Source organism: Protopterus annectens, chromosome 6.part0 (assembly GCF_019279795.1).
Source record: "Protopterus annectens isolate FY-2018-M chromosome 6.part0, PAN1.0, whole genome shotgun sequence".
Taxonomy (NCBI): Eukaryota; Metazoa; Chordata; order Ceratodontiformes; family Protopteridae; genus Protopterus; species Protopterus annectens.
The window spans coordinates 1,542,163,969-1,542,188,932 of NC_056737.1; the positions used below are offsets into that span (position 1 = coordinate 1,542,163,969).

Genomic DNA, 24,964 nt, shown 5'->3' on the forward strand with positions numbered 1-24,964 from the left:
GTATGTTTTGGGGGTGACACTGACAACCTGGTTTGATTTTTTTTGTTCATTCACTTGAAAGATTTGCCTCCAATGACATTGTGCATCTACATCTCTCACATACTGTGTTCAGCTGTTCTAAAATTAAGAGGCTGTCAGTGAACATGAGGCAGTTACTACACTGTCTCAGGATACCCATATCCACCAGGCCACAAAGAGAAACAGCAGGGAAGCAGCTATCCATTATACCAGATCCGTAGTAGATAGGAAGGAGTAGGGAAGAGTCACCTAAAGGTCTAAGTGTGCACGTTTAGTAGTATACTATAGGATGACATGCAGTGGTGTTGCCCTCTGTGCAAACTGTCAGCTCTTCATGCAGCTATGAACAGTGGATGACTATGGAGAGTGTTTCCTGTATAAGATTTTAAACTGGATAGGTTTGTGTATATACAAGACACTGGTAAGTATGTTTGCATGATGTGTAAATTCAAGGATTTTACGCCAGCAGGATGAAACACTTTTACACAGTTCAGCCCTCAGGACAATGCAATAAACACACAATAAGCCTTCTATCAGCAGTTCCCAACTTGGATGGATTGAATCAGCCCTCTACTTCCACCAGAGTGCAGAATAAATCCCTCTTAATTTGAAACAAACTGGTTTTGAGCTCAAGTACCATAACAAATGCTTTACAAAAGACAAAACTCCTGCCATATCAGAAATAATTGGAAATAAGTTCACAAACCCTGACAAATGTTCCCAAATAAAAAAAAAATTGCACTAACACAGAAAAACTTGGTAAACGCAGGAGAACTTTGGCAAATTCAGAACAGCTTTTGCAGTATCAAAGGAGGTTAGGAAATATCAGGAAACTGTTAAAATGACCTAAGAGCAGTACAGTAACAAACAGATGACATTTTTAACAAGTACAGACTGAAAGACCATGATAATTTCAAACAAATCGATAAATGCAACCTAGAAATGTTAAATAGCACTGAGATAGCTTGACCAAGTATAAAAAAATACTTATGTCAGCTTTGTAAGTCTGTGAATGGCTTTAGATACAATCCAAGGGTCTTGTAGTCACAGACATCCAAGCCAGACACAGGGAAGCTCTGAATAAATGAGCACAGACTCACACAAATGCAATGTTTTTATGGTTTTTATGCCAGTAGAATGAAGGACTTTCGCACAGGTATGCCCTCAGGCCAATCAGATAAACACTCAATAAGTCTTACACCAGCAGTTCCCAACTCAGATGGCCTGAATCAGCCATCTGCTCCCACCAGAGTGCAGAATAAAACCATCTTAATGTAAAACAAACTAGTTTTGAGCTCAAGTGCAGTAACAAATCCTTTACAACAAAAGGCAAAACACCTGCAGTATCAGGAATCCCTGGAAATAAGTTCTCAAACCCTGAGAAATGTTCTCAAATACAGAAAAATGTGTGGAAATGTAGGAAAACATCTACAAACACAGAAAAACTCTGCAAAACTTAGAAATATTTTGACAAACTCAGGATAACTTTGGCAAACTCAGAACAGCTTTTGCAGTATCAAAGGCATTTAGAAAATATCAGAAAACTGTTATAGTGACCTAAGAGCAGTAGAGTAACAAACAGATGGCATTTCTTTAACATTGCAGGCTGAAAAATAGTGATGAATTCAAACAAATCAATAAATGCAGCAAAGAACTGTTAAACAATACTGAGCAAAATAATAACAATCATAATACTTATATCAGCTTTGTAGTTCCACAGATGGCTTTAGATGAAATTCAAGGGTCTTGTACTCACAGGTGTCTAAGCCAGGCACTGAAAGGTTCTGAATAAACAAGGAGTGCAGTGGGGAGGGAGGGTAAAAACATAGATTTTTCTTGTTTTCTGTAGTTTGACTTTTCAGAAAGTCTATCATATGATCTTGACCATATGAAGTTCGACTTTCTGTTGAGTTGATCTTCTGAGCTAAATACATCCTCTTTTGCTATTTTACCCAAATATGCAGAAATGTCCTCCCTTTATCCTTGTATTTTCTTGCATTATTCTCTACATTCTTTAATATAGCCCTATGAATTTCCCATATTTTCATTTTTCTTCATTTCTTACCTCATTCTGCCATTGAAAAAACATATTTTTTATATTTCATTTTAAACACAATCCACCATTCAGACCAATTTTTATAAACATTCCTCATAATTATATGATCCTTACATAACTGTAATAATATCCATTTCTCACTTTCATTCCATCTCATTTATCCTTTTTATCCTCTTTTCTATTCTGATATATTCATTTTCTTCCATAACCTCCATCTATATTGCTAAATGTTCTGAAAAAAACATTACAATGCTTATCCTTCTGCTATACTCAAACCTTCTGATAACACAAAATAATCATTTTCAGATCCAATTATCCCTCTTCTAGATCCACTGACTTCTATTCTATGCAACTAACTAACCACATTTTATAACTTCATGTATTTTTCTTACATCCTTCCCTTTCTTTTCAAATTTCCAATTTAAATCACAATTAAAATGTGCCTGATGTTATAATATTCATATTAACCACCATGTAATCTAATACCCAATAAAACAAATTCTTTACTTAATGGTAACATAAGCATATAATGATATAATCCTGTAACATTTTCCCCATCTCAAAACCTCAATAGTTAATCTTCTCATACTTACCAAGGTTACGTCCAAAATCTTCACTGTCTTTTTACACAACACAACTACTCCAGAAGAATGTTTATTTCCTAAGTTTCATATTACATTTCCACTTCACAATTTCTCCTTCTGTACTCTTTCATCATTTGTCAAAATCTTGCATCCTTTAGCACAATAACATCTACCTCACATTTATCACACCATTCCAAAATCCCTGTCCTTCTTACTAAATTAATAATACTATTTGCATTTACTGAATCACTCTAAAAGGATTACTTTTCCTTCTTTTAGAAGAATTTATATTTAAATTATTTCCCTACTTGAATATTTTTTGTTTCATTTTATATCTTTTCCTTATCATTACATTTTTAAAGTACGTATTTTACAATCACCCATTTCCTTTCTTTTTATCTTTTATATCTATACCTTTACATTTTCTATTCCTGTTTTCCCAGTAGATTTTTTTTACCTTTTACTGTTTTCTAATTTATATCCTCTTTACCACTTACATCAGAACATTCGTCAGCCTCTCATCCTTTCCATATTTCTACTTTTTCCTCTTTTTTAAACTTCCTTCTGCTCAATTTTATGTAATACACTTTCCTCTTGATTACTGTTTTGTTCTTCACTGTCAATCACATCCATTTTTTCCTTTTAAGAATCCATCCATAAATAACCCACTTGATTACATCTATAACATTTTAACTTAAACTTCTAACGTACAGTTCTTCCCCCAATTCTTGTTATTTATAATATAGTATCATTTCTATCAAGTTTTTATTTTCCTTCATAATTCCTTTTAATACCTTATATAAAATTAAACACAAGCTTTCTTGCTCTTCTTTTATATATAGAATCTCCTTATTGACTGGATTCAATCTACAACCCCATATAAAAGAAAATATAATCATCATTAGTTCCTTTTCATACTTAATATGAATCATATAAATGTTAGCAACATAAGCAATTTTTCCTATTACCATGGTGTTCAACAAGTGCACCTTTTTCTATATGGAGATCTTTATGATTTCCAAAAATTAGTCATAGCCTTTACTTCTTTGAGTACATTTTCCCATTGTTGTTGTCTGTATTCATTCCTTCCAAATATTATTCCTAATATATCTATATATTTTTTTCATTGAACTTAGTACCTCCTGTCATACCTTCAAAACCAAATCCTTTACTTTTCTCTTTATTTATTCTTAAGCCATTTTTTAAATTTATATTTAATTTTTTTAATTTACTTTTTCCATCCATACTTTATTTTTAACAATTGGTATAATATAATCCACATAATTATACATTATTGTCTATTGTACTTCCTTCATCATTTTGTATCCACCGCTACTTGACATTTTATTAATTTCCCTCACTATTACATTCATAATGAATGAGAAGATTACAGTACTAGCTGGGCAGCCCTGCTTTATTCCATATTCTATTTTTATTTCTTCCAAAATTCAGCCATTTACATTTAGTTTCATATAGTTCCTTTCATAAACAGATTTTATTACTTGTAATATTTTTTGCTTACATTATAGGGTCTATATTGAATTAGCGAACACTTAGAAAAGTGAATGTTAATTCATCGACCCCTTTTTAGTGAAAAAAACTTAAAACATTATATAATGTAGGGGGCCTCACCCCCCCCCCACACCCCCTACTTAAATATACCAAATCTGAGATCACACCACAGTGGAGGAAATGGCAAACTCCCAAAACTGGCCCAGTGATTTTTTGTCCTGTGTAAAATATTGCTGTTCCGGGTGTTCGAGATTGTCAGCTTCCGCTTAAAAGAGGTCAATGAATTAGCATTTGCTTTTCTAAGCATTCGCTAATTCAATATAGACCTATTAACATGCTTGCAAAATTCCCCATAACGATTTTTATTGAATTTATCATAGGCTTTTCTTGTATCCACTATCATAACCTTCATTATACATTTTTATTTTTGATATCAATTATTTCTCTTACTATTCATAATAACTTCTGACTTCCTTTTTCTTGTCTTCTGAATACATTTTGGTCATATATTCTGTCCATTTTTTGTAATCTTTTTGTTATTTTCATAAAAAATATAATCCATATTATTCAATGTTATAGGTTTTCAATTTTTTATCTCCTCTTTATTTCCTTTTTTAAATATAAACTTTATAACTCATGTATATAGCTCTTACTCTTTAATTTCAAGTTCTAGCCATTCATTCATAACTTCTACAAAACATATTTTTTGCCACTCAATTTTTTACACATACCATATTCAATTCCATCCAGTCCTGTTGCGTAATTCATGTTAATATCTTTTAAAATTTCATTCAGTTCTTTCATATTTTTGTTCTAAATATTCTTTATCTTCATTATTTAATTTTTCACCTTTATAAAATTGTTCTATATTTTTTCTCTTAAATAATTCCAGTACATATTTTTAATTATTTTGTATATTCCTTCTTGCTGTCTTGTTTGCTTACATTCCTTATTCTTCAATTCTTTTATTATTTCTCCTTCTTTTATTATTTTGCACAAATACGGTGCTACCTTTTCTTTCCTCCTTGTAAACAATATTTTTATTTGTATAACAAGTTGTTAATTTTAATTTGATTCATTTTATATATATTTATTTTTCATAAAAAGGAATTTTTCTTGTTTAATAAGTCTCTGAATGTTCCTTGACTTAATATCTTATATCTCTCTTTTTCTTTTCTTTTTTTCCTTTACATTCTAAAAACACATTTTTATATTTCTCTTTAAAATTAAGTCACCAAACAGTCCAATTCTTATAAAACTCTCTTATATTCATATGATTTTTCCATAATTCCATAATTTTTTTTCTCTTCTAAATTTAATTCCTTTTCATTAATTCTCCTTTTCCTATTCTTATATATTCTTCATTTTGCTGTATTTTAACCCATATAGCCACATGATCCGAAAATTCAGCGTACTCAATTCCTTCGTTTTTTACTTTTAAATTATCAGATATTTAAAAATAATAAATTTCTGTCCTAATTTCATTCCTTTTGTAGGTCCAGTGGTTATTCTCCCATACACTTAACTTTCCACTTCTCATACTTTCTTTAACCAGTTTAACATCACAATTGCTCTTATTTGTTTCTTAAATTGCAACTAAAATCACCCACCACTATAATGTCCATATTTACACAAACATATTCAAGAATATTTTTATACATCATGTCTCTCTCTTTTTTAGTTAAATATGCATCGAAAGCTATAATTCTATACACAAATACTTTCCATCGCATGTCTATTACCATAATTTGTCCTAGTTCCACTATGGTTGCATCTAATATTTTAATGTTTTCTTGACATAATATACATATGCCTGAGCATGTTTCTTTTTCCATGTTCCAAACTACCACACCATTCCAAAGTTTTTCAGTTTGTGTTCTTTTTCCTGCATTAATAATATGATATATTCTAAAACAATAATATGTGCATCTGTTGCAGCACACCATTCTAATATGCCTAGTCTCCTCTTAAGATTTTTCATACTGTTCACATTTAAAGCTAATATTTTCAGTTTTTAAGAAAAGTTAGTATAAAAAAATTTTTATTTCTTTCCTTTCTTATTTTCTCTAAGCATTATATTTTTGAATTTTCTTTTCCTTTCGTTAACTCTTTTCCATACTGAATTATTTTTATTTCTTACTGTATGCCAGTCAACGTCTTCCTCACTTGTCTCCTGTTTCTTTTCTCCTTGTTACTTTCTTTAACTTCATGTACAACCTCTTTATCAGTCACATCTTTTTTGTACATTTTCTTGTATAACACATTCTTCTATCTCTTTCTCCTGTATAATTTCATTTTCTCGCACATTCATTTTATTTTCTAGCCATGAATGACCAGTATTGCCACATTTTTTGCACTTTAAATCAAATTTTTTTTTTGCAATATGCCCTGTTTTACAACATAAATAACATCTTTTGTTATCATGTTCATTGATTAAATTACATTTTTCCACAAAAATACCAAGTCTTTGGTTGGCCCCTGTATTGTCCCCTGTATTTCACAAAAACCCTGTAACCATGAACATTAATAATACTTGGTACATGCATAACATTATCATTTTCCATTTTCAGTATTACTCCACATTCCCAGTCCATAGTCCTCTTTCTTCATATATTTTTGAAGTGTCCATTACTTCTTTTCATATAGTTAACAAATATTCTTTTAGTCTTTTTGCTTCAACTTCAGTTCTAAACTGGATCATTATTCTTTTTTTGTTTGTCTGTAAAAAGCTTACACCACATATTCTGACCATAGATAAATATTTTCTTTTGTTCATATGTACCCCAAAAATTTCCATAGCCTACCCAGTCTCAAATATCAAGTCACAAAAAGTCTCTTCATTAATTAAAATAAATGCTCTTACTTCTTTTTCTTTGACACCCAGAGGTACTATGACAGAGTCCCAAACCTCATACCTGTCCAAACATCCTTTTTTTTTACTGCTGACATGTAATGTATACTTCTTTTTTGTTTCTTTTATTTCTTCTTTCTTCTTTGTTCTTTCTCCAACAGTTTGTGCATCAGTTTTTGTCTCTTTAACTTTTTCTGGTACAGTCTCTTCTTCTTTTTCTTCTATTTTTTCCATGATGTCACTGCATAAAATTGCTGCTCCATTTTCTTGCTCACTTTGGTTTGCCATTTCATCCAAATAATCATCCTGCAACCCCCCCCCCCCAACTGGAGGGTTGTAATTATGCATTTTCAGAATTAACTGTTTCTCCTTCAAAGAATCTCTTCCTGCCTCTCTTTCAATCTCCTCTGAAAGTTTTCCTCTGAATCCATCTCCGTTTCAGCTAAAATCTCCTTTTCCTCCAAAGTCACTGTTTTTTCCGTACCCTCATCATCAGAAAAAAAAAACATCTTTCATTCCAGTTTCAGCAAAAACTGAATCAGCCATGTTTTCTCCCTGTTTTACCAGGCTGCCTCCATGCCTGGAACAGGAACATGAAGTCTATTGTTTCACACGCAAATGCTTCCCCCTACTACTAAGAATAGGGGAAGTTCCCCAGTGCCATGGCCAAATTTCCCCAGAAGTATTAATGCCACCTTGGGTCTACTCTCAAAGAACCTGTTACCTCATTGGGACTAACCTAGTCAACAATGGAAAAATAAAATAAAATAAAAATGTTATAATTTCTCTTTCTTGCCCTTTTGTCTGTCCACTGCACCAAGGGTATTTACAAAATGCCTGGCTTCTTTGATTGCTCACTGCAGGCTTCAATGCATTCACATATTTCCTTATCGGGACAGTTGTCTTATATTTGAAGGCACTTTTTCAAGTTGTCAGAATTTCCTGATATGGATCATGAAATTCCTGCACAGTATGGGGTTTCAATGGAAAGTGCAGAAACTATCTCTCACCCCTTCCCAGTCAGTAGTATTTTATGGGTTATCTTCTAGATTTGACCTTAAGACAATCCTTTTCTTCCCACAGACAAAGTAGAACAGTAAAAGGAAATCTTCCTGGATGTTCCCATTCAATCTCAAGTTTCTGTCAGGTAATTTCTTAGGATTCTTTGTTCTATGGTGTCTCTAATTCTTATGGTTCCCTTAGCCAGACTTTATATGAGATGAATTTAGTGGTACCCCAACTCAGTCTGGACTCAGCATCCCCTTATCATTTCAGATTACAGTAATGTGTTTGTTAGAAAGGAGTTACTTTGGTCAGTGGACCATTTATCTCTCAATCCAGGTCTCCACTTCCCCTGATGTTGGTCACCTCTTCTCCCATCAGTCTCCCTGTCAGTCTATTACAACAGATGTCTTAGGCTTTGCTAGGGGAGCACATTCAAAAAGGGTGAATATACAAGGTTTGTGGAACTCCAAAAACAGACAAAAGAACATAAATGTCAAAGAGATGTTGGCAGTTATCAAGGCTTTAAAAGGCCATTTATACTTGTCTGCTTTTAAATTCCCCCTTTCCACCTGTTGTCAAGTCAGTTTTTGAAAGTGGGGGGGCTTTAAATATCCAACCACCTCAAAAACAGGAATCTCTTCTTGGAATCTTAATTGTGTGCTTGAAAACGAGACACTTTTTCCATTTCAGGCAGCTCGTTGGGTTGATTTGGTTTTCAGAGCATGGAAACAGTACTACTTATTGCTCTGACATATGCAAGAAGTGTATCTAAGTCACAAACTGTTATGGTGAGTCAACTCTACCTCATTTTCCAGAAGGGCATGAATTCACTGAGCACTAATACCTCTTTCATAACTAAAGTGATTTCAGACTGTACTTTAAACTAGACTATTAACCTAAAAATAAGGGAGAAGGAATTATTCATTCTCTCGATTTCCTCATGATGCATAGATTACTTAGACAGAACTGAACTGTTCAGAAAAGTCAATTAGCTATTTGTTTCCCATGAGAGTAATATAAAAATGACAACCGGTGTCAAAGCAAGCAATTTCTAGACAGTTATCTCATACTCTTTCCACTATGCTCACTAAAAGAAGTCACTTCAGGCAGGCTTAGGGCTGATTCTGCCAGGACATGACTTCATCTCTGGCTTTTTTAATTGTCTGTGCTTACTTTCACAAAGCATTAAAAACTGGATTCCTTTTCTAGGTCCGAAACAAGGTTGCAAGGGCCATTCTCCAGGCTATTCTGGCTGCTTGAATTCCTTCCTCTTTTCTATATGTGTTTATCCTATGGTACCTAGCCGTATAACTTAAATGTTGAACATAGTAAAATAGTGTAAATAAATTTATCATAACAATAGATACTCTAATAGATCACTGCTGCAATAACCATCCCCTCCCTTCAGCCCCGTTACCTGTGTTTTGTATAAATATTGTCAGGGAATGGAGATTTTATCTATATATTGGGTATATAGCTGCATTATTTTTTTTAATTTGATTGTTCCTTTCCTAGCATTCCTTCTTGGGGCAGGAAAACTATGAAGCTTTTGGTACCCAAACTACCTCTTATATGGCTCTGCTCAAGCATGTGGAAGGTGCCGTAAAGCTTTGAAAGCTGGCCAGTTGTCATATCTTAGGGAAGGATATAAACCATATACCTTAGGCTACTGCAACAGTGATCTATTAGAACACCTACTGTTTTGAAAAGTTTACTTACACAACTGTACTGTCCCCTGGAATTGCTTCTCTAGTATTGTTCCTGTAGTCCTATGTTTGTATCATTACAATTTCCCCATTGGTGGGACTATTTAACTCAATGAACAGAGGAAATCTCTTAAAAATGCTGACTTTATAATACTGTCTCTTTCACCTAGAAAGGTTTCATAGAAATTTGAGACAGATTCTTTAGTAATTTGCACAGGGAATAAGACTGTTTTAAGATCTGACTAGGATAAAGACAAAGGTGGTGGAATAAACTCCAGTGTCCTGATTTGCTGTAGAGTGGTCACACTTAAAAGATTTACTGATTTACTGTTAAATAATAGCTGTTCATTCTGTCTACATTGTGTTTTGGTGTCTGTATAAGTGACAATAAAGAGTGTCTGAATCAAAAAGTATGTCCTTTTTTGTAGAAGATAAGAAAGGTCAGCAATAAAGTTAGCATATATGTTGGAGTAGAGAGAACGAGAAGGAACTTCTGGGTCTATATTAGAACATCGATGTTTCAGAACATCGAATGTTCTAATATCGAATCCTATTCAGCGAACACTGAAAATAGCGAAGCTGCAGAAAACCAATTTTTTTCCCAGGGAAAGAATTTGGTTGTCCATTTCTGTCGCTTCACTATTTTCAGCGCTGTGGTAGAATGTTACAGGTCGGGTTCAGGTAAGTGTGCGATTGTGTGGATGTGAGGGTTAGGGCAGGTTAGGTGAGTTAGGGTTAGGGCGCAGGTCAGGTAAGTGTGCGATTGTGTGGACGTGAGGGTTAGGGCGGAGTAGGTGAGTTAGGATTAGGGCGCGGGTGAGGTGAGTGTGCAATAGTGACAGACCTTAGGGTTAGGGTTTGGGTTAAGGTAAGTGGATAGTTAGTGGTGTATGTACAGTTTAGTGTGTGGTTAGATGTAAGATTTTAGGTGTATGTGTGTGGATTGCTTTTTGTTTGGTGTGCTTGTGTTGCATGTATGTGTTTCAGAGCAGCAAATTTTTTCCCTAGGAAAGAGTTTACTGTTCTGAATGTTCGATGTTGTCAGCGTTTGCTGAATTGGGTTCGATATTAGAACATTCGAAGTTCTGACACTTCGATGTTCTAATATAGACCCGAACTTCTTAAGGTCAAGGCTGTATCTGAGGCAGTTGGCTCCTTGAACAGTCCCCATATTCTCCCTCCCTCACCAAACAAGAGTTAAGGACAAAAAATGTCTTTAGACAAAGACTTACTATGTTGACACATAATAGCGCTTTCCAAAATTTCCTTCAGAAACTCTAGCAAGAAGCTCCTTGATACAGTTGTAATACCCACAAACAAACATATGCACACATGGCAGCAAACCTTTAAATGGCTTTCCTGTACTTCATTGCAGCAAATACAGCTGAGGGTCTGTACTTCAAATACTGGTTGTTGTGAGACGGATTGTGTAAACACAGGTAAAACTATTTAAATCATTGAAGCAGATGTGATTACAAATGATCACTGGCAATTGTGCTGACTTGAACCACAACAAAAAACAAACCAAGTGAAAACTCCAAAAGGCAACAAAATCCAAAAAGCAAGGAACAGGCTGAATATCGTCAAATAACCCTTTAATTTGTGAGCGCTTTCGGTAAGGAAGTTTTCCCCACCTTCTTCAGACAAAAATGATACAACAGTAAAATTTCATTACCATATTAAATAGTATAATTGGCAATGACATCACAGTAATATCCCAACATTTAAAGAAATATACAATTTTTTCTTTAAAACCTATTTGCATAGAAAGGTTGGCTTTATAACAAAGACCCAGTCTATATATAAAAGGCACAATTCTGTACAAAAAAACCCTCATTGGTTTAAATTAATTATAAACCTACTAACTCAATAGTAAAAACTAGGTCATAATAAAAGGACAAAGCAAGCAGGAATCATGATTAGAAATAAATAGTAAAACGTAAATATATAAAATGCAATGACTTATACAATATATGCAACACAAGATATTCTATACATATAATAGTCTAATCTGCAAATGTTATACCAAAGTTGAGTAATGCCTAAGCATTAAAATAAAAATAAAAATAAAAAGTGTAATATTAATTAATTATTAGTACAAAACCCTTGACCATACATCTAGATGGCAAAAAAATATATATATGTATGTACCAAATATATATATATGTATGAAATAATACATTATGATATTTCATCTGTTTAATGCCATCAATTTTAAGAAACATTTGATGGACAATATCTCATTAAGACCAGGAGGTATATAGGCAGCAGTGCGAATCTGCCAAAAGGCTTCTTGTTCTTCCAGTCTCAACTGCCAAGGACCTCCTCTAATATGTGGTTGAACTTGATGTACCACTGCAAAACAAAAACAATGCTCTGAGTTGTTATGTATATGTTTTGCAAGAGCATTGTTCAAATCACCTCTACCCATAGCATAGATATGTTCGTATATTCGTTTCTTGAGTGGTCTATCGGTTTTACCTATGTAAAAAGCTGGACACTTTTTACATATTGCCGCATAGACCACTCCATTAGAATTACAATTGAAAGAGCCATAAATGGTATACTTTTTACCAGCCATTTTGATAACGGAACTAACCAAAATGTATTTACAATAATGACATGTGCCACATCTTCTCATGCCTAACCCCTTCTTATTTATTTTAGTTCTTTCTAACAACTGTTTAAGATTTGGACCACGCCTGTACGTAATCATCGGCTTCTCTCCCAGTAGTTTAATCAAATGTTGATCTTCTGAAATGATTTTCCAGTTCTTAAAGATAATATTATTGATGATGTGAGCATCAATATTATAAGTAAAAAGAAAACTAGTGTTGAACTCTTTATCATTATTACAACTTTTTACAACCATGTTACCCCCACCAAGTAATGGTCCGAAATGACCGGATTCCCTTTTAGTGTAAACTTCTTGTTTTATATCGTCTACAAAAGAGTATGGATAACCTCTTGCTAGAAACATAGATTGAATGCTATCACATTCACTTCTGAAATAAATTAAGTTAGACACCATTCGGGCAGCCCGTACAAATTGTCCCTTCACTACGCTCCTTTTTTGATGTATTGGATGGGAACTGTTAAAGTGAAGGTAATTGTGCTGACTTGTTGGAACCAGTCAGCATTTTGTACCCCTAATACAGTGTTGATTGTGACTCCCTATACCTATGGATTTGCTCATGGCTATAAGAATAGTCAAATCTGTAGCAATATAGATTAAGTATGACCCATACAAAGAACAAAAGTACATGAGAAGATAGAAATGGTTTCAGGATAACTCTTCAGCCTTGTGCCCAGTGAGTGCCAGGATGATCTTCTGCTCTCCTATGGCCCTAAACTGGATTACATGGGTAATCAGAGACTAAATAAGAACATTGCACAACTGGAGGTGACAGACTAGCTGCAATAAGAATGGAAGAAATGTTTGGTATTATTGCATTAAGGGATCTGGTGGCAGGCAGCCATTGTGAGAATGCAGTAAGGACAATGAGGAAATGTTATGGTATTCTGGGATGCAGAAGGTAAAAGGAAATTTATTTTTTCCTCTGTAGAGGCATTTAGTAAGGCCATAGCTATAGCATTATCTATAGTTTGGAGAACTCATCAGTACAAATAGAATGACAGCATAGGGGTTGTGCAATAAAGGGAAATTAATTTTGAACAAGGTGTGAGCAAGAGGATGTTTGTATACTTTGGGAAAAGGCGAGGAGAGAAGGTGGCATGGTAGGAACATTTAACTACCTCAAAGGAAGTAACAAAGCTCCAAGGGACACCACCATTTATTGATGGGGTTATTGACAAACATGGGGCATAATACAATGGATTAGGGTCATTTCTCTTATCATAATCATGTTACATATTTGGCAAATGGTTGCCAATAAATTAATCTCTTAAGCTTTGTTCTCTATATGATTTTTTGTCATCCATTTCAAAAACACTTAATACATGCTTGTGATCATCTATATAATCATAATTCTTTGCAATACACAAGGAGTTTGAGCTGATTTTTGATATCACTCTTTTAAAAAAAGGGGGGGGGGGGTTGCAACTTATCCTGAGATCTATAACAGCTTTTAAAGCTGCTGGCAGTTAGTGGTGCACTCTGATACTGACTATTGTTTGTGCTTCAATGTGAAGTGTGTCATAGTTTTTAAACCTGCTGACTGCCTTCTGATGTAGTTTATTGATATCTTTCCTCTTTGTATCACCACAAAGTTCACTTGGATTCATAACAGTGAGGTTCATGCTTAAGAACCTGGTTTAACATAGAGGATTATGATTGAGTTTCCAGTTATAACCAGCTTGTTATTTGTTTGAGAAATGGATGTCAAGAAACATACTTTGAGAGGGGAGCAAAGTGAAACTTGAGAGGTGAATGCTGACATCTATGTTAGGAATGCATAACTAGTTGGTTATTATCAGAGAAGCCCAAACATAATCCTTTGTGGTACTTCAAGCTTAAGCTGCCCCAGTGTACTGCCAGTTAAAAAGCAAAAATAAATAAAGTTTAGAAGCAAGAAGTCATGCCACACAGACATTTGGTCAGAAAGAAAGCATAAGTTTGATCAACCCCCAGCCAACAGCTTTTAAAGTCATTAGTCATTTGATGATGCCAAACCTTTTTTTTTTGTGACTGCACAAACTATATTATGTTTTCCCAAGAAGTCAGAATGTCTAATGTTTCTGATATTGCATGGTGGTAGCGGTGTGTGTGCTGCAGGATGATACTACAGCATAATAATTCTAAAAGGCACATAACAGGAGTTCTTATCCATGTTTTTGATGTCAGAAATGTGCATAACATGTTTGTATTGCCGTGAATACTGTCTGAAATTGAGAAAAAGATAAACTATTTAAGGACATCCCTATTATGGCATGTGATCCTAACAGAGATTAGGGGTGCTTAACCAAAGCTTGTTAAGGACAACTAAGCACTGTTAAAAAGGGTTTCACTCTAGGGCCAGCTGGTAAAAAAAGTGGTGGAAAATTTTAAAAGCTTTTAGAACTTCTCTGTGTTATAATTATAAACAGAAAGTGTGTTGGATTAAAGTACCTAACAGCTTTTGAAGCCATTAATTCTACAGAGGGGCAGTTTGTTTTTGTCTGTTGTCTGTCTGATAAGAATAAGTGCTTTAAACAGCTTTCAAAGGCTTTAAAAGCTGGTAAAACACTTCAAGTTACTACACTTTTTGTAAAAGATAATACGTGGAGCTCTCATGTTGAATTTCTTGGCATCCATGCTTTAGACACACAAAAAGCTGGTTATGATCAGAGACCCGATCGTAATCCTCTGTACAGTTTTGCTGATTATGAACCATAGTCACCATGCTTCATATACTACAAGCTTTTTATAGTTAGGTATTTACACATGAACTTAGTTATAACAGATGTTATTTTTCTCTTAGTTTTGGGGCATCATCAGAGCTCTCCAAGTGATAGTTAGAGACTAGTTGCCATAATGGTTAAGGTCATTACCTCCCATGTACAAGGTTTAAGCTTGACCTCCAGCCAGTGATGTGCAGAGTGTGGAGAGGGTTCAGAAGACAGTGTCGGATGTCATCAGAATTAGTGACACACTGATGGCAATCAGACTCCACTGTTGTGATAGAGCAGTATTCATAATCTCAGCCTATGCCCCATAGCAGGGTTGTAATTGTGAAGCAAAGAGTGCATTCAGACAGCAACTGCAGGATCTTATAGATAAAGTAGGACAGCATGAATTGGTGTTGATAATGGGAAACCTGACTGCACATATTGGGACAGACAAACAGGATATGTGGATTACCTGGGTTCGCATGGGTGGGACAACAGGAATAAAGAAGGAGAAGCCATTCTGGACTTCTGTCTAACAAATGGCTTGATGGTGACCAACACGTTAGAGGTTGGCATAATGATTAAGGTGTTTACCTTGCAGTCACAAGGTATAAGGTTTGATTTTCACCTTTGGGAAGCAAGGTTAGGCTTAAAAAAGCCCCTGAGGTAATTAGCCAAGTAATCAAGTATCTTCTTCTTCTTCCTTCAGCTGCTCCCATTAGGGGTCACCACAGTGGATCAACTGTTTCCATTTCTTCCTGTCCTCTGCATTTTGCTCTGTCACACCAACCACCTGCATGTCCTCTCTCACCACATCCATAAACCTTATCTTAGGCCTTCCTCTTTTCCTGTTACCTGGCAGCTTCATCCTTAGCATCTTTTTTCCAATATACTCTGCATCCCTCCTCAGCACATGTCCAAACCAACATAATCGTGCCTCTCTGGCTTTGTCTCCAAGCCTTCCAACCTGGGCTGACCCTCTAATATACTTATTCCTAATCCTGTCTACCCTCGTCACACCCAGTGCAAATCTTAACATCTTTAACTCTGCCACATCCAGCTCTGACTCCTGCCTTTTTGTCAATGCCACTGTCTCCAATCTATATAACATATCTGGTCTCATTACCCTCTTGTAGTCCTTCCCTTTCACTCTTCCTGGTACTCGTCTGTCACAAATCACTCCTCACACTCTTCTCCACCCACTCCATCCTGCCTGTACTCTCTTCTTCACCTCTCTTCCACACTCACCATTACTCTGAACAGTTGATTCCAAGTATTTAAACTCATCCACCTTCGCCACCTCTACTCCCTGCATCCTCACCATTCCTCTATCCTCCCTCTCATTCACACACATATATTCGGTTTTAGTCCTGCTGACCTTCAGTCCTCTTCTCTCTAGAGCATATCTCCACTTCTCCAGGGTCTCTTCCACCTGTTCCATACTCTCACTACAGATCACAATGTCATCTGCAAACATCATAGTCCACGGGGACTCCTGTCTGATCTCGTCTGTCAACCTGTCCATCACCGTTGCAAATAAGAAAGGGCTCAGAGCTGATCCTTGATGTAATCCCACCTCCACCTTAAACGCATCCGTCAATCCTACTGCAGACCTCACCGCTAATCAACTATGAAACTATGAAATGTGGTTCAGCAAGAGAGAGAGTCACAAGATCACATACAATCATGGCCAGTGTGCAACTCAGGTAGACTTCATCCTAGTAAGGAATGGGCAGTGAGTTAGAATCAACAATTACAAAGTCATCCCCAGTGAAACTGTTGGTCAGCAGCATAAACCACTGGCTGTCACAATCAGCCATGAGAAGTGGTCAGAGAAAACTCTAAGGTCAACAAAGACCAGACTGAAGATGGGGAAGATGACTGAGAAAGCACAACAGTTCAATGAATGATTCAGGGGTCCCGCACCTCAAGGAAAAGAGGAAATAGATGGATTTGAAGAAGAATGGCAGTGCCTGGAAGCAGCATGTGTGAGACCTACAGAACAGATTTGCTGCCCAGCCAGGTATGGAAATAAGATATGTGAGGAAGGCCGGCAGTGGAATGCTAAAGTCCAGGAAGACATCAAAAGAAAGAAGGAGTGCAGTAAAACATCAGAGATACAAATGATGGATCAGGCTAGGAAGGAATACTGGATGGCTAACAAAGAGGCTAAGAGAGGAGTTGCAATAGCAAAGAACAAGGCATCAAAGGCACTCCACCAGCTTCTGATGAGTGACTCACTAGATGGCACAAAGAAAGTATATCAGGTTGCTAGGCAAAGACAGAAAGATAAAGAAGATATTTGAACACCCTTCCCAGCAACAACCAGCTCACCAGTCCACGAGAAATCAAAGGTAGATAGACGGAGTGCTTTTAGCAGCTTCTGAATGATGAAGTTCAAGAAGCTGTACTGCCCCAGATACAGCCTATGATGAAAGAAGAGAAGGAGCCCACCAGAGAAGAAGTAAGAACAACACTAAGGAAAATTAAGTCAGGGAAAGAGGCAGTCTCAGATGAAGCACAGCAGGTATGATTCAGATGTTGGGAGCGATAGGGGAGAAACACCTACAGAGGGTACTCATAGCAATATGGAGAGAAAGGCATATCCCAGATGACTGAAGAATAAAAATACTAGTACCAGCATGCAAGGACCCAGGGAAACATCCACAACTGTGAGCACTACAGAAGTATCAAACTCCTGTCACACTGAATGAAAGTTCTGGAGAGAGTGATAATTGAATACGCAGAGTAGTAGAAAATAAGATAGATGAGCTGTTCAGATTTAGATCAGGATGTAGCACATCTGATTCGATGTTTGCAGTGTGACAGATATTTGAGAAGAAGCTAGAGATGAGGAAAGAGTCCAACTGGGCATTCCTTGACTTGGAGAAAGCATATGACAAGGTCTCAAGAAAGCTGATTTGAGTAGTCCTGCTGTAATCTGAAGTTCTATAAACATTGGTAGAATTAGTGCAGGTTGTGTACAAGGACGCAGTGACTCAAGTACAAACAATGGTCAGACTCTCAAAATGGTTCCCAGTAAGAGTGGGTTTATATTAGGGTTCATCTCAGAGTCAACTAATGTTCATACTGGTGATGGACCTCATTAGTAAACGGGTCAGAGGGGGCAGAGCAACAAAGTTGCTGTATGCAGATGATATGGCATTACAGGCAGACTCTAAGCAAGAACTTCAGCAATGTATATGGGAATGGAGTGCAAAACTGATGGCACATGGATGAAACTGAGTGCAGATAAGACAATTGTAATTTCAGCAAATGGGGGAAATCAGAAGAAGCTGAGAAGTGAGGCAGAAGGGAAACTGTGGCACAGGTTACCAGCTTCAAGTATCTTGGAGGGGTGGTTGAGGAGAAAGAAAGTCTGAATGAGGAGGTCAAAGCTGGAACCAGAGGGGCTACAGCCAACTGTCATATAGTGCCAGGAGTAGTGTATGAAGAAGAATGCCAAAGACGTTGAAAGGTAAGGTACATGAAACCGTGGTGCAACCAGTATTACGTTATGGTACAGAAACTGGTACAGTAAAGGCAGAGCAGTTGAGAAAGCTAGAGGTGGTGGAGATGAAGTGCCTGAGACTGGTTGTAGGATGCACAGTGTGGGACAGATGAAGAAATAAGAACATAATAGCAGAAGCAAAAGTAGCTCTGATTGCAGAAAAGGTGAAAGAAAACAAATTTTGGAGGTTTGGATACATGTGCAGAAAAGCAGAAAACAGTTTGGTGAAGAAGAGTTGGGACAGGCAGGAAGAAGGCAAGAGTAAATGAGGGTGCCCAGCAAAGAGTTGGAAGAGAAGAAAGAAATAGAGAAGAGCTGCAACATTCAAGCATGAATGTTGAAGAAGTTAGGAGAGTGGCACTGAATAGAGAGAGAATGCAAACGTTGATACAACACCCTGACCCCATGTAGAAAATGGTAAAAGAAGGTTGATGGTGATGAAGATGATGATGATGAGAGCACTCCAATTATAACAAAATGATAACTCCTATGTGGCATGCATTATTTTTTATGGAAATAGGTGCAAATACATGAAGTAGCCTTCCTAAGGGAATTGTTAAATTAAAAACCATGATGGAGTTCAAGAATGTGTGATACATATAATATTAATTCTAGTAGAACATATAAAGAAGTATTATGTTAGTTACCATCAGAGTATATTTTATTCATTAAGTAAAATGATGACAAGTAAATGGTGCATGCAATCTGTATCAGTTAATAAATTAAGTTTTTGCTTTGTCAAGAAGATAAGCTAGCACGATCCTTAGTCAGTGTGACACAAGCACAGCACTGCTGGATCGTGAGCAAGCAAAAGTTCTTGATCTGGAATGCTACCAATGAGCATAAAAATGTTGGGTGAAGTAAATGCTGTAAGGGAAGTATATATAAAAAAAAAAATATATATATATATATATATATATATATATATATATATATATATATATATATATACGTCTGCCTGTGTAAATATATCTATCTATATATATATATATATATATATATATATATATATATATATATATATATATATATTCTGGAGCATTTCTCCCCGGGCCTCCGCTGAAAACAGGATCTGTGGAACCTAGTCGGACTTTCCCGGTCAACAAATGTTAAATAAATAAATAAATAAATTATATATATATATATATATATATATATATATATATATATATATATATAAATCATAGAATCATAGACGGTTACAAGGCTAATGGCTCTGGGGCCCTTACAAGCCTAGCCAAGAGTTTATCCCCAAAAAAGAAACCATAATCAGCACCTCAGCACCTGTCACCCCTGTTAATGAGGGGCACAGGTAGAACCCCTGAGACAAATTTGTGGTTGCCCATCCACTCATCAATGTTCGCTTGAAGAGGGTCAGCGACGTACTTTGGTTGATGTGTATGTGCAGTCTATTCCAGAGACGGAGCAGCCTCTGGAAGACAAACCTGTCTCTCCAGCAGGTTTTGTTAATGTCACATATTAGATTTAAGCCTTTTGTTTGGGCACTACATGGGGAGTTAGACTTACAGATATGGAGCATCTCCAGTAGAGCAGGGTCTGAGATTGCTTTGTAGGTGAGACACAGATCACCTCTGAGCAATCTGTATGATACAGAGTAGAGTGATAGTGATAGTGATTTGAGCCTGCCCACATAGGACAGGTGTTGAATGCCATGGATTATCTTTGTGAGGTATTTCTGTGGACTTTCCAGTTGGTGCAGGTGTCTGGTGAGGTACATACCAAATGGGGCATTGTATTCTTTTATTGGCCTAATGGGGGAGGAGTACAGAGAGGTAATAACCACCTTTTTTTCTCAATGCAATCCCTTTACTTATGAGATGAACCAAGAAAAAGGCTTTTCTGACCACTGCCGCTACATGATGGTCAAATGTGAGATTGTTGTCAACTTGTGTACCCAGGTCTGTCACCACAGGTTGTGTGCTTAGGGGGTTTCTGCTAATGTGGTAATCAGTAGGGATCATGTTTCTGCCAAATGGTATGAAAATACATTTTTTTGCATTTAACTTAAGGCCATGACTTTGGCACCAGTCATTTGTTGTTGTGAGACCCTCTTGAAATATGTTAACATCATTTGGGGAGTCAATGACAGCACCCCAACTTACAGTCGTCTGCAAACTTGGTCAGCCACAGACCTTTTGTCTTTGCCTGGACCTCTGAGAAGTAGATACCAAACAATAGGGGTCCCAGGACAAATCCCTGGGGGACACCACTAGTGACAGGCCTGCTATTGGAGGTAGTGGCACCTATTTTGATCTTGTGTGTCCTATCAGTGAGCCAGTTGGCCAACCACCTAATGAGACAGGGATTTACGCCAAGGTCTGTTAGCTTTTCGATGATGCCTGAGTGGGGTATTGTGTCGAAGGCTTTGGCCAAGTCAAGGTAAGTTTTTATATATATATATATATATATATATATATATATATATATATATATATATATATATATATAGGTCGAATTCAGAAACCCGAATGCTCAATTACCTGACTTCCAAAATGCAGAGAAGAAAAGGCCGATGATCGCACAACACCGACGTCCCGGAACACTGACTTTCCAATCCAGGTAAATAACCACTTAGCCTTCTTGACAAAAAAAGTAAAACTGAAGGAAAGAAAACCCACCCATGTGGGAGGGTTGCACCCCTCACATCTCCCCCTAATTAAATATACCAACTCCAAGATCGCATTACAGCAGGGGTAAGGGGCAAAGTTCAACAGGATAAAGTTCAGCAGGATGGCCAAGTGGTTACTTACATGGAGTGGAAAGTCGGCGTTCCAGAACGTCAGTGTTGTGCAGTCATCTGCCTTTTCATCTCATTGTTTTGGAAGTTGGGTAAGTGAGCATTCGGTTTTCTGAAGGGGACCCATATATAATATAGGGGTCGACTGAAGTTGATTGACTCTGCCTTTGCAGATAATCGACAGGTGTGTGAAACTGCACAATTCTTGAGATATGGAAATATGCCCTTTCCATTAGATTATGTGATCTCTGAGTTAGTATATATAATTAGCAGGGTGTGTGGGGAGGGTTTGCTCCCCTGCAAAAAACAATGTTTTTTTAAATATTGTTTTATGTTAAGTTTAGCAAATGTTTGTCAACTGGCTCATGCGTAATAGCATGTCAATGTTTGCAAAGTCATCATTTTATTGTTGAAATTCTAAACATTGAGATTTGGGTGTTTTGTTCAATTTCAGTACACCAACACACACACACATATACAGATATATATATATATATATATATATATATATACATATATATATATATATATATATATATATGTATATGTTTATATTCATATGTGTATATATATATATATATATATATATATATATATATATATATATATATATATATTTATTTATATATGTATATATTTATATTTATATATTCTATATATATATATATATATATATATATATATGTATGGGTGTAAGGTAGAATCTCAGAAAACTGCTACACAAAATACAGGTGGATAAAATGCATGTTTTGTCTGAGAACAATCTTCTGTATTTGAAATCACTGAAAGCAACATTTGAGAAACAGTAGTACAGATAGATCAGAACAGATCTTGTAAAGTGGGGAAGATATACCAAATTTACATTGTTTAACAGCATTATGCATAGAAATGGACTGAAAGTTATGCAGTTAACTATACGTACATTTTTGTCTAGCAAAAGACCTCCTGCTCCCTGTGTGGACTGTGCACTTCTGACAGTACTAATTAAATACTCCATTTCTGTGGTTGTACTACCTTAGAAGTCAGTGAATTTTTTGGTCTTTTGGTAAAGCTAAATGTTTATTTATTTATTTATTTGACATTTGTTTACTGAGAAAGTCCGGCTGGTTATGACCCCATTTTCAGCAGAGGCCCAGGGAGAAAAGCTCCATGGTACACATTAAACAGAATTAAAAAAAAATCAAACAATGGTTACAAATATTAAAACAATAATAAAGTAGTGCAAATATTAAGACAATAACAAAGTAGTACAATTTGTGACTACAATAAAAGAAAATAAGCAAAATATAAGGCAAGCAATAAAGTTGACCATACATTATATACAACATAGAAGAGAGTTCCTAATATGCATGTTACATAATGATGCATGAAAAATGTATAACAGAATAAGTAATAGGTCATACAAGCCATATATCTTTCTGGCAGGAGAACTAGGTAGTAAATTTCAGTCCTAAATTCGGGGATAGATAAAGGTTAGTGTAAGAATATAAAGAAACAATGTTAGAAGGTTAAGGAATTAAGGACAGGTGAGGCTAGAAAGTAGGTAATGCAGGAAGGGAAGTAGGATATATCAAGAAAGTCTGTTAAGAGTGGGGAGGAAGGGAATAGAAAACAGTACTAAGATGGCAAATATGTTAACTTCAAGACTTTTCAGCCCCAGTAGACTATATTACTAAAAAGGGTGTAAGCCCAATATGGAGTACAGGGGACTTTACCCATTGCAGCAACACGATTGTGCCTCTTTCTGTGGGTGCATGTTTGATGCTTTCCTTACCAGATACTACTGTAATTTGCGTTTGCTTTAAATGCTTTTGACTGTCAGTGTTTGTATTTTTGCTTTCATTTCTATAACTGCACTGTTATGAATGTGTTCCACATTAGCCTATTCAAAACATTGTCAGTTGTAGAAGAAAAAAATCTTTGTTGTATAAAATTAGCAATAGCAAAAGCAAGTTGACTTACTTGCAGACTGACTCCCATGTAACAATTAAAAACTAAGTGGAACTTTGTGTGTTTCAAGTTAGATTCAACCATTAGTGAAGTCAATAAAAATACATCGGTAAAAGTGTTAGAATTATCTCCATTTAATCACGAACCCAGCCTTTACCTCTTATATATAAAAATCATAAGATCTACTTCTTGATGGTCTGGGCAACTGCACCAAACAACATGTATCCTTTCAAAACATTTAATTTATGCCAGTTGTATATTTAAGCAATAACCCATGCCTGGGTGTGGGTAATGCTGGATTTACCCACAGTTGGTGTGGTTTGGTCAAGAGGGCGAAGCCTGAGTGGCCAAACAAAGACAACCATGGGTAAATCCAGCATTGCCCACACCCAGAAGTGGGTTATTGCTATTATACAATGACATCATTTAAGAAAAAAAATACTTACTTTTCTTAAATAATGGCATTGTATAATGCCTCCGCACTGTCCGTCTGCCACTGTCCGGTATTCTGCGGCAGTTCTGATGTACTATGCATGCATATGCTTATGCAGTACATCAGAGCTGTGTGTGGAAGCAACAGAGAAAGGAAGATCTCAGTTGCTTTTTAAAAGTGTCTTGCTATGTTAAAAGAGTTTAACATAGTGAGATAGCTTTAAAAAAAGCAACGGAGATCTTCCTTTCTCCGTTGCTTTTTTTAAAGCTGTCTCGCTATGTTAAACCCGTTTAACATAGCAAGACAGCTTTAAAAAAAGCAACAGAGAAAGGAAGATCTCCATTGCTTTTTTTAAGCTATCTCTCTATGTTAAACCTGTTTAACATAGTGAGATTACAGCAACGGAGCTCTTCCGTTTTCCGTTGCTGTCTAAAAAGAAAAAGACTTATACTAATGGAAAAAGTCTGGGCAACCGTACCTTTTTCCATTAGTATAAGTCTGATTTACAACGGGCACGCTGACCAATCAGCATGCACGTTTTGAAATATTGATGGGGGTCATTGTATAATATAGCAATAACTGATGATGTGGGTGTGGTATATTGAAGATTTACCCATGGTTGGTGTAGTTTAATCAGTTCTATATTACAAGATCGAAGCTTTACTTAATCAAATAAGTAAAGTTCAAACTTGTAATATGGAAACTGTAAATTGTCGAATGGCCGATTTAACCCAGGGAAACACTTAACTTGACTGTTCTGTGGAGTATTCCCGTTTGTCCAATTTGGAGCGATCTCAGAGTTGGTATATTTAGGTAGGGGGTTGGGGGGGCACAGCTCCCCCATATTGGAGGTTGTGAGGGGCAAAGCCCTCCACTTGATTTCGGATGTAAAGTTTTTTTTTTTTTTTGATTCGGCCAAGGGAAGTGTTTCCCTTGGTTGAATTGGCCATTTGACAATTTTAGCTGTTGATATTACAAGTTCGAGCTTTACTTATTTGATTAACTGAAGCTTTGATTTTGTAATATCGACGCATTTAATCATGGTTATTGCCATTATACAATGACATTATTTAAGAAAAAAATTACTTACTTTTCTTAAATAATATCATTGTGTGACAGTTCAGTGGTGTTCTTCTGCTTTCCTCTGACATCCCACTGCTTTTTTTCATGTACGACACATGCGTCTGGGACTTTCGTTCCCACACATCCACAGTACATCAGTGCTATGTGACAGGTGCTGTGAATAGGAGGC

At 36.2% G+C, this 24,964-nt stretch overlaps 1 protein-coding gene across 1 annotated transcript in view; it reads left to right on the forward strand.

Moving 5' to 3' along the window:
* The window catches only part of LOC122803998 (cilia- and flagella-associated protein 221-like), a 1,154,724-nt gene that overhangs the window by 781,897 nt on the left and 347,863 nt on the right, over positions 1-24,964 (forward strand). The gene's annotated exons all lie outside the window — the stretch shown is intronic.